The sequence below is a fragment of the Myotis yumanensis genome, unplaced genomic scaffold (genome assembly GCF_028538775.1).
Source record: "Myotis yumanensis isolate MYYU_CA2020_CCGP unplaced genomic scaffold, mMyoYum1.0.hap1 SCAF_13, whole genome shotgun sequence".
Lineage (NCBI taxonomy): Eukaryota > Metazoa > Chordata > Mammalia > Chiroptera > Vespertilionidae > Myotis > Myotis yumanensis.
Window position 1 is genome coordinate 29,348,973 of NW_027223764.1, and position 15,208 is coordinate 29,364,180.

Here is a 15,208-nt window from a genome sequence, read left to right on the forward strand (position 1 = left end):
GCCCTCATCAGAAATATCTTTCACAAGAACCTAAGTGAAATAAGGAAGTTTCTTTCCAAAAACAAACCTTTTCATCATGCATCCCAACCCTTACCGCTCTGCAATTAGTAGTGTGTTCCCTGTAAGCAGTAGTTTAAGGGGTGCGGTAAGGAGTGAGGTACTTCCGGTGGAAGTCTAGAAGTCCCCAAATTGGTCTACTAGCAACATGTCTCCTCTCATCCCTCACATATTGGTTTTTATTTTCTGCATCAAAAAGTCTAATGGGTAAGAACATTTTCTTTCTTTGAAAGTTAACTCAATTATCCACAGATTCTCTCCTGTTAATTAGCCCCATTCCCTTCCTCATACTATCCAAACTGGTCCCCAGTACTTAAAAATGCTATATGCTCAGAGCTAGTCAGAATCCAGCATGCAACCTACTTTCAAATGGTTTAGAAAACAATAAATAAATGTATTTCAGAAAATAAAAATGTTTACCTAATCTTCACAGCCATGCTTTGTGTGTGTCTGTAGCATATACCTACTGATGTATTTATGTAAATAATTCTATATAATAAAAGCCTAATATGCTAGTGACTAGTCATCCATCGTCCGTTCAACCAATCAAAGCATAATATGCTAATGATATGCTAAGGCCTCTCAACTGCTTGGTATGACGTACACTGACCACCAGGGGGTAGATGCTCTGACCAGTAGGTTAGCTTGCTGCTGGGGTCTGGCCAATCAGGACTGAGCAAGACTGGCTGGACATGCCCTGGAGCCCTCCTGCAGTCCCTCCCTGGCTGGCCAACCTCCTGCATTCCTCCCCAGTCCCCGATTGTAAACCAGTGGGGTCCCTCAGCCTGGCCTGCGCACTCTCACAATCTGGGCTGCGGCACCCCCCTCCCCCAAGTGCACAAATTTTGTGCACCTGGCCTCTAGTATATACTTAAAAAAACTATACATTAAAAAACTATACATTTAGATATATTTATGCATTAATTATATATAACATACACATATGTATAATGTGTACTATATTATATATAGATATACACTGAGTGGCCAGATTATTATGACCTCCTGAGGTTTGTAGGCAAATTAGCCATATACTGCATCGTATGGGATATGGAAGCTGAAGGCCTGTTCGAATACCTTTGCTGTCTGCAGTTACCAAGATAAAACGTCTCCAATTCATACAGGAACACAAGGATTGGACAGTTGAGCATTGGAAAAAAAGCCATGTGGTCCGATGAATCATATTTCCAGTTGTATCATGCAGATGGCAGAGTGAGAATTTGGTGGAAACAGCATGAAAGCATGCACCCCACATGCATGAGTACAACCCTTCAAGCTGGTAGGGGCAGTGTTATGGTTTGGGGCATGTTTTGGGCCCTTTAATTTGTGTGGAACAACGTCTGAATAGCACAACATACCTAAGTATTGTTGCTGATCAAGTTCATCCTAGCATGTTGATGGCATATCCCAATGAAGATGGCTTCTTCCAACAAGACAATGCGCCATGCCACGGTGCTCGTATTGTGCAGGAGTGGTTTCAAGAATATGAGGGAGACTTTACCTTGCTTAGGTGGCCCCCACAATCACCAGATCTCAATCCAATTGAGCATTTGTGGGACGAAGTTAAAAGAGCCATCAGGCAGCTGGTTCCACAACCATCAGATCTCACAGAACTGGACAGTGCTATTCATCAGGCATGGTGTCAAATTCCTCGCATCATCTTTCAACATCTTGTGGAGTCAATGCCAAGAAGAATCACTGCAGTATTGAAGGCAAAAGGTGGCCCAACAAAGTACTGATGGAGTGGTCATAATAATCTGGCTACTCAGTGTATATTATATATATGCCTAATATATAAAGGTATGCATTATGCACAAGTATTTTATATTATATATGTACTAGAGGCCTGGTGCATGAAATTCATGCATGGGGAGGGGTTGTCCCTCAGCCCGGCCTGTGCCCTCTTGCAATCTGGGACCCCACGGGTAGGATCCCTAGGCCTGGCTGGCGATCAGGGCCTATCGGGGCTTTCCTTCCCCCAGCTTCCAGCAGCTGGCCCTCACCTGACTGCTGCCACTGCTTGCCATCTGTGCAGTGCTGCCCTCCTCCCCCACCACCGGTCACCTCCCTTTGCGGGCCACAGGTATGGGGTGCGATCACTTGGCTGGCCTGGGCCTCCCTCTGTGGGGCAATCACTGGCCAGCCCTGCACACCAACCACAGTGTCGCTGGCCAGTGGTCTGGGCCTCCCTCTGTGGGGCAATCGATCGCGGGGCTCCCAGATTGATAGCCCTGCAGAGGGAGGCCCCGCTCACCTGCTGCAGAGCTGCCAGCTGGGTGCCCCCCCCCCCAATCTCCCCGATCAATCACCCTGCTGGCCGTTAGCCTGGGCCTCCCTCTTTGGGGCGATAGATCACGGAGCCCCCCCATCTATCACCCCACAGAGGGTGGCCTGAGCCTCCCTCTGTGGGGCAATCATGGGGTGGTGGCGGGGCCCGCTGACCAATCGCATCGCACCCACCTTGGCTGGCCTGGCGCCAGTGTGTGTCATAGCGTGGTCATCTGGAAAGTTGTCCAAATGGTTGTTCTGTTGTTTGGTCATTTGGTCAATTTGCATATTATGTTTTTATTATTATAGATAATATATGTGTTGATTTACAGATAATAAAGACATTTTATGACCATGTATTTATATTAACATATGATATACAAACATATATTTATATATAACATATAAATATTTATACTATAAGTATGTATTTAGTATTTAAATATATAATGATCATTTTTCTAGAACCATATTTTATGTAAATATACTACTTTTAGATATAATAAGTAAATTTATTTATTATATTTCAACCATTTGAAATAAAGTTTTAGGCATCACAACACTAGAAATATTTCACCTTTTAACATGGCATACATTTTCTAAGAATAAGGTCATTTTTCTATATAACCATATTACAACGATCACACCTGAAAAGCATAACAGTAATTCCTACTATGTTCTAATACCCGGTTCACCCAATTTCCCCAACTGTGACAAGAACTCTTTGACAACTATTTTTGTTTGTTTGCTTTGTTTGGAATCAGGAATCAGACTGAGGTCAGATGATTTCAAACTTATTTGACCTAACTCTCCCCTCCCCTACAAACCATTTCTTTAGGTTAAGTGTTTTGTGGAATACACGTGAAGAATCATGAACATGGAAATGTTTCTGAAAAAAAACAACAACAAAACAACAACAACAAAACAGTTCAGCACAAGGCTGGCACAGAATGTGAATTAAATGACAAATTATCAAATGAACATGAGTTGGGAGAGTTGAAGCAAGGCCAGCCAAGGAGGCATGACAAAGTCACTGCTTTTCAGGCAGGAAGGAAAAATAGGTCCTACAAAATGAGATATGGCATCAAGCACACATTTTCTCTTGTTTACAATTTGCATCTCTGGAATTGTGCATGTGCTAAACAGAAGCAACTATCTAGATAAGTCCATAAACCCTAATAGATATCTATAGGCACACACACATACATGCACATACATGCTCACATACACATAAGCTCATACAGAGAGCTAGTGGGGAGAAATAGAGAAGGAAAGAAATAATGGAAGGAAGAGAGGTAGGAAGGAGGGGAGGAAGGAAGGAAGGGAGAGAGGGAAGGAGGGAGGAAGGGAGGGTGGAAGGGAGGGAGGAAGAGAGGGAAGAAGGGAGGGAAGGGGGGAAGCAGGAAGGAAGGAAGGGAGGGGGGAGGGAGGAAAGGAAGTAGCACAATTGATATATGTAGTCATTATAGAGAAAATTTGGAAAATATAGGAAAAGAGAAAGAAGAAAAAGCAATGAATTGTTTAATACTGATTATTATCCTACCTCAAATAAAACCTAAGATGAAAGTCAATTTTGTAGAGTTTGGAATGAAGGGTAGGGAGAGCCAGAAAAAGCAAAGAGAGAGAATATTATAGAAATTTAGGGCGATAAATGCCATACCCAAGAATGAGAGCTTTGCCATTGTATGTTGTTCTTTATTCGAAATACTCTTGCTATTCGAGATCTGGGCCTTGCTTGGACATAATCTGTCAGTCTTGCCAAATGTGTGGTATTTTAGGGATGTGGACAAATATCCACAGGAACTTGGCTGAGACCTACAGATATATTTTTACCTCCGAAGGCAAACAACCAGGGCATTAACTGGCCCTGCCCATTTAGCACTTAACATCTGAACCACAGGGGACCAGTCTAGTGCAGTCCTTCATAAACTGAAATTAGAATGCTGTCCTCTGCTTTTTAGGTTTTGATTTTTCCCAGAGTCACAAAGAAGGCGATCACAGAATTTAAAGCCTAGATGAACCCTCAGAGATATAACTCCTTTGTTTAATAAATGAGGAAAACTTGATTCAGAAGAAAGAGCACAGGGTAGAAAGCTGGGGATTAATTAGCTAAAAAGTTCTAGGCAAATCATGTAACCATTCTGTGACTCAGTTCCCTCATCTGGAAGTTCATGTCAATGAGCATCATAAGGTCTCACTTAGATTTCATATTCCAAAGATCCAGCAATCTGTGCTTTTGTGATTATATGAAAGTTGAAAACTTAAGTAGTTTTACTATAATTATTCACCTGGACTTTTTCTTTCTTTTTCCTTTGGTTAAGGCATAAGGACTACCTTGTGGGTGGGTATGCTGAACCAAAGGTGAAAGGGTCCTATAACCTGCCATGTCTGACTTGATAGAGGGTCTATGGAAAAAAGGATACTTCATAGAGTAATTCAATACTGCTGACATCTGCCCTTATTTTCTCTTTTCTAATAAAAATGGGAGGGTGGAGGGATTGATGGATAAGAACAGATATATCACCTCCAAACAAGGATTGATTTTTCACATTTATAAAGAGTAGGAGTGGTGCCCTAGCTGGTTTGGCTCAGTGGATAGAGCGTCGAACTGCGGACTCAAGGGTCCCAGGTTCGATTCCAGCCAAGGGCACGTGCCTGGATTGCAGGCTCCATCCCCAGCCGATCAATGATTCTCTCTCATCATTGATGTTTCTATCTTTCCCTCTCCCTTCCTCTCTGAAATCAATAAAAATAAATAAATACAAATATAAATAAATAAATAAATAAATAAATAAAGAGTAGGAGTGCTATAAAAATATCTGCATGTATTGGAAATATTCCTTTGACACTTGTCTAGATCATTACTCTTGAAATCATCAAGTTCAGAAAAACAAAGAAAGGAAAGAAGGAGAAAATGAGACAGTCGGGGTTTATATTCTTTTACTGAATACATACAATTTTGAGAGTAATTGGCTCATTCTTAGAGATAAGAAAGTTGCAGCTCCCAGTGGTTAAAGTAAATTGCTTATTTTGCCATAGCAAGTTAAAAAGAAAAGTTGAGATCTCAAACTAGTCCTGCCTAATCATGTGGATTATTCATTTGTTAGGAGTATCTGTTTGGCAGTCTTTGGAAAACTCTTTAGTTCCTCTGGCCAACCAGGTCCAGCACCTGCACCACATGCATCCCCATCTCTGAAACGCTGCACACAGTTTCCAGTGTCTGGAATAAATATGACCCAACAAAACCTATTTTCTGTGCAAAATCTCTCCCGATTACCCAGGTTGCAGGACTCTCTCCCTTTTCTAAACGTTATGGCATTTATCTGTGCTTCTCTTTTGATACTGAGTCTTTCATTTTTTGAGTGTGTTCTGGGTTCTCTTCTCAGTGGTGGGCTTCTTACTTGTCCAAGCACATTGTGAATCTCTTGAGAGGAGACCTTTTATTGTTTAGAAAAGGTGACACATGGTATAGCTTCACCACTAACCCTACTGCAGGTACATCCCTCTCCATCAGCATCTGAGATTCAAGGGGCTTGAGTTCTAGTTTGCATGGGTTTGGGATGGGTTAACACTGGGGCCGATTTTCTATTCTATCATCTTATATTCCCTAGAAAGTGATTCACATTTTCAAAGAGAAATAAATGACCACCATATCTGCAATCCTGCTTCACTCTGCTCTGAATGAAAACGTGTTTGAAAATTAGAAGGCCCCTCTCTTCCTTTTGTCTTTTGAAGACATAAACACCACATGGAAAAAGACACAGGTCATACATATTCACCTATTCTAGTCAATGATTTAAATATAAACAGTTAACAGACAAAGAAACAAAAAATGAGGGAAACCATTGATTAGTGAACCTTGTACATCCTGTTCAGAGATCAAAGGGGCCAATGAGCAGGGATCAAAGTGGGAGAAAATACAGAATGTAGCACCCTTGTGAAGCAACGTTTCTCACGATGTGGTATGGCTTAATCAGAACCACTCCATTCAACAGCTGCAAAGAAGAAAAGAAAAGCAACCCTGAAAATTATTAATTAGGTAAGCTTATGCTCGGTGTGCCTTTAATGACATAGAGTCATTTCATTAGCTTCTGCCAACTTTCAGTGGAGAGGCATTTTTGGAGAAAACCAACCTGCATTGCAGGTAGGTTTCTTTTAGAAATGAGCACAAAAGCACATTGTCACAGCAGACATACAACCACACCCAGCTTGGCTCAGGTCTGCAAAATTCCAATATTCCGTATTATGTCTGGGGCTTGGTCACACCACAGAAACATGCTTCACAGCTACTTCATCCATGAAAGGTTAAAAAATAAAGTCTTTAAACAATAGAAATACATTTCAGAAAGTTATAAAAATTGAAGTAAAAATGGATGTCAGGATAGTGCTTCATAATTTTCAAAATACTTTCACACACATCTTTTCATTTGCTCATAACAACCTTACTTAACTGAAGGTTAAGCAACTTGCCTTCACACTATGCAATTGGTAATTAGAAAAATAAGGGCTTTCATCATGGTCTGTTGAGTGCAATGAAACTTCTACCTGTGCTAGATCAGAAAATACATTTCAGAAAAAAATATTGGCAATGTCTATGAACACAAAGCTCTGAGGAACTTGGGAAGGAACAGTAATGAAGGAGGCAGAACGCTTAGATCAGAGCAAAGCAATGTGTTGACAAGCCTTTGGTTTCTAAGGCCATACATTGTAGGTTCTGTGCTGAGCGCCATCACCTTTCGTTATCACATTCAGTTCTCCAGAGCACATATAGTTGGGTAGGTTTAAGCTTTTGTTATTTATAATCACATTCCAGACACACCTTTCTGAGGGCACTCTAGTCAGCCATTTTATTTACAGATTATCAATTAGAGTGAATTCTTCCTGAAAGTAGCTTATCTCATTCTTTATTCTGCTTTTCTCTTAATTGTTTTTCTTTTGTTGTTGTTAATCCTCACCTGAGGACATTGTTCCATTGATTTTTAGAGAGAGTCAAAGGGAGGAAGAGAGAGAAACATCGATGTGAGAGAGATACATCTATTGGTTGCCTCCCATATGAGCTTTGACCAGGGCCAGGGATAGAGCCTGCAACCTGCAACCTGCAACCTAGGTACCTGCCCTTGAAGGGAATCAAACCTGGGACCCTTCTGTCTATGGGCCTACGCTCTATCCACTGAGCTAAACCAGCAAGGGCTTAATTTTATTTTTAATTTCAGGTTTGAGGAAAATTGTGTCATTACTACATGGCTTTCATGACACAGGTATTAAAGTCATGAGCATTTTGTTAAATTATTCTTTATTTTTTCTTCTTTATTTTTCCTGAGTGTGTGTGTGTGTGTATGTGTGTGTGTGTGTGTGTGTCTGTATGTATGTGTATGTATATATGTGTATATATATATATATATATATATATATATTAAAAGCATAATATGCTAATTAGATCGGACTTCCTTCTGGACGACCTTCAGGATGAAGCCAGGGCTGGGAGGGAAGCCCGGGTCCCAAGTGCCTACAGGTGGCCGGAGGGAAGCCCAGGTCCTGGGTGCTAGAGAGAAGCCCGTGCTGGCAGCCAGGGTAAGGAAGGCCTACCCTTGCATGAATTTCATGTATGGGGCCTCTAGTATATATATATATTAAGATTCTGTTTCTCTTAGGTGCCTCCCTGATTTCTTCCTCTTGCAGATAATTTAGTATTGCATTTTAAAGATTCTAAACTCTATTTGAGTTGTCTTTTATTTTGTAATTTCAAGATATAGTCATGCTTATTTTTCTCCAAAGTTTTTAAAGTCAACTGTCTATGTTCATACCCCACTTCTACCATGCTACCATGATCATTCTTTCTCATTCAGCTTTAAAACCCATATTTGTCTGCAGCATTAACTTTTCTTATTACTTCTTATGCCTTCTTCATGAATAAAGTTAAAACATGATAAGAACCTGTTGACTACACTGGTTTTAGTTTCATGGCTTGAGTTGGAGTCCTTCAGTGCTGCTAGACCTTTCCTCCCTGCCAGTTTGGTGAAGTATAGTGTGTGTAGCATTGTTTCCTCATGTGGTCAGATAGTCTGTGTCACTTCTATTGTTCTCTTTTTAGTCAATCACTTCCAGTATGCTGCAGCTTCCCTGATCATGAATTTCTCCATACGCTGTATCGATTTTCTTAGGGACCTAAGAGACCAGAGAAGTTTTCTGAGGACATGCTATTATAGTCATGGTGATGATGGTGGTGGCAGTGGCTTTGCTGTCCTGTTGTTCAGCACTACAGGCACAAGAATTTAGAATACTCCTGGCCCCTCTGCAGTGATTCCTACAGAGTGATGAAGTCACCAGAGATACGGTGTATGTGAGACTCTATGCTCAAATATAAAGGTGAAAAGCATAAGGATAGCACATGTATCTTTCCCCCTTTGTTCCCTACCCTGGAAGAATAAGTACCAGCTGCCTCAGCTGGAAAATATTAATCCAGGAAGTTTGACTGTCCCTAGAAATTCCCTATGGATAAATATATATGGCTTGCCTGTGACTATTTTTCCCCCTTTCCTTCTTTAAATTCTTTATTTTAATTATCCTATATTTTAAACTTATTTTATGTTCTTTTGGATGATTTAGTATGTGTTAGCATAGCTCTTAATGTCCCTGTTTTCTCTTTAGTACCTGATGACATTGACTTTCAATATTTTGACACCTTTTTGTCAAATGTTTTTCTCACATACATGATAACTTTTAAATTAACACTTAGCATTTTTATGTAACTTAGTCTATTTTCCCCTAGCTGGCTTTTCAATACTTATTATTAAGTCTCATTTGTTTCATTGATGTTTTCTCATTTATCTATTAAATAAATATGTATTAATTATCTGTAATATGTCAGATTATTTATTCCTTATATGTGTTCTCAGAAATAAAATATGTCTTAGACAAACTGCATCGATATACTTTTTTTTCTCCCAAAATATCTGTTGCTATACATAATGCAAACATTTTATATTATCTTATATAAATTTTAAGTTTTATTCTAAAGGCTTTGAGTGAGTATACAAAACCTCAAATTTACTTTTTTGTCATGCTCTGTGCATTGTTATATGAAGCTCTGAGATGAAAAGTATCTGTATTCTTTTTGGTTCTCTTCCAAGTTTATTATTTCTTATTACATCACGGGATACTTTTAACTATTCCTTCCTTACATATTCTTTCCAATCCCTTCTGATGGTTTTGTTGATTCTCATGAAAGTAAAAAGGAGTGGACAGTGGTCCCTGTGGGCTGTTACTTCCTGAATATATACTTCAGAAGAGCAGCACATGTCAATATTGGTCCATTGGTCCACTGGTCCATCAAGCCTCTGACGGTGTCAGTCACCCTCCATATATTTTCCCCAGACCACATCAGTTTTCTAGAACTTGGGGGCAGTTCCTCCGTATTAACGTGGCCATCTATTCATTCAACAAATGTTCTTTAAGGAACTTTTATATGTAAATTCTGTAGGAGAGAGTCTTGCTTTGAAACACCGGATTTGTTCTTCGTGTATGAGCTCAACATGTCAGTGACTCTCCAGGAGGTCACTTTGTTTTCTAGTTCTCTTCTGTGCATCCTTCCAAAGTGCTGCAGTAAAAACAGGGTTTCTATTTCTCTTCTTATTTGACACTACATGTTTTTACTAAATGTTCTTTGTCATGGTTCCGAGTCTTGACTGTGTAATCAGAATCCTGGTTTTCTGACTTCCTTTCTGAATTATTATGACCTCTATTCTACTAAGAAACGCATCCTCTCTAACACACCAGAATGTCAAGAGGCCTAGCTTTTCAAGCAATATGGCCTCATAGCTGGTACTTGCAGCAGAAGGAAGACAAATGTAACACATTCCCTTAAACTGTTTAGAAATAGGCCCCTTGGTTTCTATATTTTTTTCTTGGTTAGTGTTAAATCTCCAATGGAATTAGCAAGCTTTGTAACTCCCTTGATAGCTCCCCCTTAGATGACCCTCTAAGTGAACAATTCTCGCCTATTTGGTTCAGGCTTTGATCTTCTGGAGTTATAAGAGTTTGCTTTATATATGAACCACTCCCTTCTCCCACTATCCTGAACTGTTTTCCTCTACAAGGTAATGCACAGTTGGTTGGCAACTGCCAGCAAATGACACCAATCGCCACCAAACTTCTAGCTCCTCAGATCAGCCACCAGATTGCAAGAAAGTTGCTCACCTCTTCCAACCTCTAGCCTCTGCTGCAAAGGCAGTCTGTATTGGTTCATTACTGGGTTCATTACTTTGAAATGGCAGCCCATAGAATAGAGGGAGTTCATCCTAGGCTCTGGCTGGTTGAGATCAGGTGATCTCAGCATCCTAGAGAGAGAGTTTAAAGAAAATAGGAGGATGGCTAATACTTCACTGCCTTGTCAATAACCTTCTTACATTTTATCTGGGGAAGATTTTTTTCTTGCTAACAAACATTGTTCTATATTTAGATGGACATATGATTCACTTTATAGAAACACACTTCGTGTTTAGTAAGAACTGAATAACATCTTGTTCTGAAAGTTTGTTTGAAAGAACACTCAATATGCCATGTAAAAACGAGAGATTTTGTCAAAATATACTAAATTCAAACAAATTTTTGGAAATTCAAATGCAGCAGAATCACTAATAGGCACTCATGAAAATGGGCGTCTCATATCAACAATGATTATTATCGGCAATAATTGAAATAATAGGATTTTAATTATAGCGCTCATTGTTTTTTTCCGTGTTTGCTGCTTTATTACCATTGATATGGATATCAACATTAAAGAGATAATTTAAGTTCATCATATCAAGTTATTATAAGTTACCTCAAAGTTTAAGTAATTTTACCTGTGATACTATTTCCTTGATAACTATTTTATTTTAGGTTATTATTTTACTTTTGGGAAATTAAAGAACGGGCCTTAATTATTTTACATGATTGATACAAGAGAATTGTGACAACTGCTTACTCATCTACACTAGTCCTATTGAATATTTTGTGAAAAAGAGTTATATAGTTCAGTAAGTTTCAGAGATATATGCTTTAACTTAGAACATGGTTTAACTTAGCGTATCTTTCTCAAAACTAAGTTTAAAAAATATATATCTGGTAGTTTCCCTGAACTATTCTGTTTTTATATTTATTAATTGCTCTAAGCACTCCATGTTTTAAGCATATTTTATGGATAAAAACCCATCTCATTCATCTTTTTTTCCCAAGCTGTACCTTATAAGAGGACCTAGTAAAAATTCCTGTACATAAATATTATTTCAGAAATTAATATTTATTTAGGTTCTTTATGAATTATATCTATCTTCTTTGTCACAATGTAATTTTCATCAAGTATACATTTAATCCAGTGAATATGAATCATTAAGGTATTAATTCATAAGAGATGATTTGAAATGCTTAATGTCAAAATTAAGGACAAATACAGAGAGAGGGTAGGATATACTGGATTAGAAATCAGGGGCTAATTTCTAGTTCTATTAAGTCTGAGTAAACGACTTAAATACCTAAAATATTAGTTTCTTCATTCCTGCCTTTAAGAATATGTATAGTTTGAACTTTATACAATATGGGTCTGTGGAACATCACAGTCTTCTTTTATTTTACTAAATAAATTTAATTTGTTTCAAGATTCTGTTCACTAGGTAGGCAGGAAATTAAACCACCACCCTTATTGGGGACCCCTCACCACCCAATCCTCCAGGTTGTATAAGAGCCTGGAGTTCTTATATAATCCAGCCCATCAGGGAGGAGCCTCTATCTTTGCCCACATGGTAGGTGATTGAATGCTCATTGTCCAAGTGAGCTGGTCCTTTGAGGCCAGCAATTCTGCTTGTTTGGGATGGAGTTGGGGCATAGAAGTTTTTGCTTGGCTGGAAGTCCTAGAACTTCAGATCTGGCTGCCCTCAAGGCATGGCAGAGTCATGCCCTCTGAGGCTTTGCCATCTCCTCAGGAAACCTGGTGCTCAAAGAGTCTAATGGATAAAATTGCCCTGAGCTGTTTGCATCAAACAGACCACACTGGGATATTACGATCGTTTCTAGGAACAGCTGTCAGGGAGGATGTGGATAGGTCCCCACTATCCAAGAAACTCACAGACCTTTATCCCCACTGCCTTTGAAGAGATGCTTCCTCTCCTTCACAGGTCAGGTCTTGCTATTTTTTCATTGCTCGTTGCCAGCATTTCTTCCCCATCAGATCTCCTTATGGAACCCCTCTTTATAATCTTCCCTTTCAGAACCGATAGAAATGTTATGTTGGCCTTTTCTTCCTACAGGTGGGCTTGGACAGAAATTTTATGAGTGTTTAGGAATGACATTCTGAAACAAGTCAGGTCCTCCCCGCACACCTCCAATACCAACTCACCTTGGTATAGGTTAAACTTAACAGTGTCCAATCAAAAGTGTATCGGAAAAAAGACAACTTTTCTTGCCTAGAAAAGTCAGATATCTCAGATTGTTTTGTAGACATGACTCCCTTTCTCAGGTTATATAAGTGGCTCCCAATTGTATCTTACACTTACTTTTCATGTCTGATTATGTCTTTATTTCTCACTTATCCTTCTACTTATAGTTCATCCCAGCAGATCCTTGGTACCATTTGATTCCCTCTTAATGTATCTACTATTATATTAGGAAAAGTAGAAAGAAATTTTAGGAGAGAGTTGGGATAATATTGAAATTCCTAAGCAGAATAGCATGAGGATTCAACTGGACCATAGCTTGGATAGAGCTAAAAGGATAATGAAAGTTTTGGGTTTAATATTAGGGAAGAGATTTGGGGAACACCATATAGTTATCTTGTTCTATGTATTGTTCTTGTGTGTGTACGTGTGCATGTGTCTCTAATAATTTAGTTTAGCTCTGGGACGCTAATGGTGGATATTATAGAATGAAATTGCAACTTCATAATAAGGAAATATATTTTTCCAAAAATGAAGTGGGATGGCTTCTAAAGTAGTGAACTTTCTGTCTCTGAAGATGTTGAAGTGAATTCATAATACTCATGGGCCAGACAGGGCATAGAAGTGATTCTTAAATTATATCTATAGCCATACTACATGACCTCTAAGGTCATCCTTTCACGCACACACACACACACACACACACACACACATATGTCCACACCACATTCACTTATTCCTTTGTACTCCCTTCCCCCCAATCTGAAGTCTCTAAATGGTCTTGGATCCATAGATGATTCTCAATTATTTGATGATAAATGGTAGTGAGTTTTTTAAAGCAAAAAGTTTTTTACTGCCCCCACCCCCCTTTTTTTTTTTAACTCTGTAGGGATGATTTTAATAACATTCTCTTGGTCTTTCTTCCAAGGTCAATTCCACACATATATGACATTGAATTAATACTTAAGTCTATTACTGTGCTGAAATCCTAGTAGACATTTTCTGCCACTTTCACAATTTCAGTTTTCAAGAAAATACAAGTCACCAGATGCCCTGACCTATGCCAATCACACCCTGTATTTTTGTTTTGTTTCTTGGAAACCATAGAGGCCCAGGTTTCTTTTTCTGCTTCAAGTCTCAGCCTAGGCATTTTCTGTGGCTTTTTCCTATTCTGTTTCTCTTATATTTTAAAAATGTCATTTCAACCATTTCCTAGTTGCTTTCTTCTTCCTGCAAAACCAGAGAGGGGAAAGGGAATATATGCATGATCATGTGACCTCTGGATACTTGCCATGTACATCCTGATGCCCTGCTCCACCCTCACTCCTAAGGTTAGGGAGCAAAGTAGATTTTAAGTGAGGTTTAGAGCTGGGCTCTAGTTTAGGTGTTCTGTTCCTTTCCCCTGCCTTTTAAGATGGCATTCAATTGTTTTGTTGTATTTTTAACTAAAATAATCTTTACTGACAAAGAAAATTGTGTCAAACCTTAAGCCATTAAAACCACCAGTAGACAAACAGACTTGGTATTTGTAAAAGGGACAAGACTCTTGGAAAAATGTGGGTACATTTTGAACATTCAATTCAATATTTACTCATAATGGTCCAGTTAAATCCCCAGAAATACCCATGGTCCCCGGTAATATTCTTGCCAGTAGGAATATCATGAGCGGCCATCTGAAAGAGTGAGAATGATATTCTTTTATATCTAGTTATTCCTGGAAAGAGCATAAGTTGGCTCAGAACCTTAAATTATGACAATTGCCACATCTAGTATAATCTTAACCTTTTAGCCCATGATATTTAGTTAAATTGAATTAAAATCCTACCAGATTTGGAGAACATCTGACAAAACTGAACATAAACAAATAGTTAAAAGAACATATAGGTTCAAAGAGTTACTCATGACTTCTCTTGGCTCCTAACGTGAATTTAAAGTTACCTGTGCATTTGGTGGGAAAAAACAGGCAATATGAGTAAAGTTCTATAAAGAAGGCAGCATTATTTATGAGAGAGAAAAAAAGTTAATTTGAAAGGGATAAAAATACATTAGGGTCATGGGGGATCCATTCAGAAGCAAATTTACAATTGCTGTGAATGTCATCTCTTTGGTGGCCAGCATTCCATAAATGCTGCATAACAACACATTCATTTTTCATGTTAAGCAGTTCCAGGGTTATTTTAAAAGATATTTTCTCAACACATGAAGTTTAAAGTTACAGCATTATGAAAATATCCCTTGGTAAATTCATGTGTTTAAAATTTACTTTAGGGGCATTTGTGCCTACAGCTCTGTCTTTGTGAGCAGTATTTAGGTGGTCCAGACTAAGCATTCCATATCTATGGGAAATTGTAATTTGCTGAGGAAAATTAAAAAAAAAATTGCAGTTAACCCACTGTTGGCATTTCTGTCTTACATTTCATTAAGCTGTTTTGGGGAATGAGTAGTCAGAACTTTTCTGTTGAAATAAATGATGT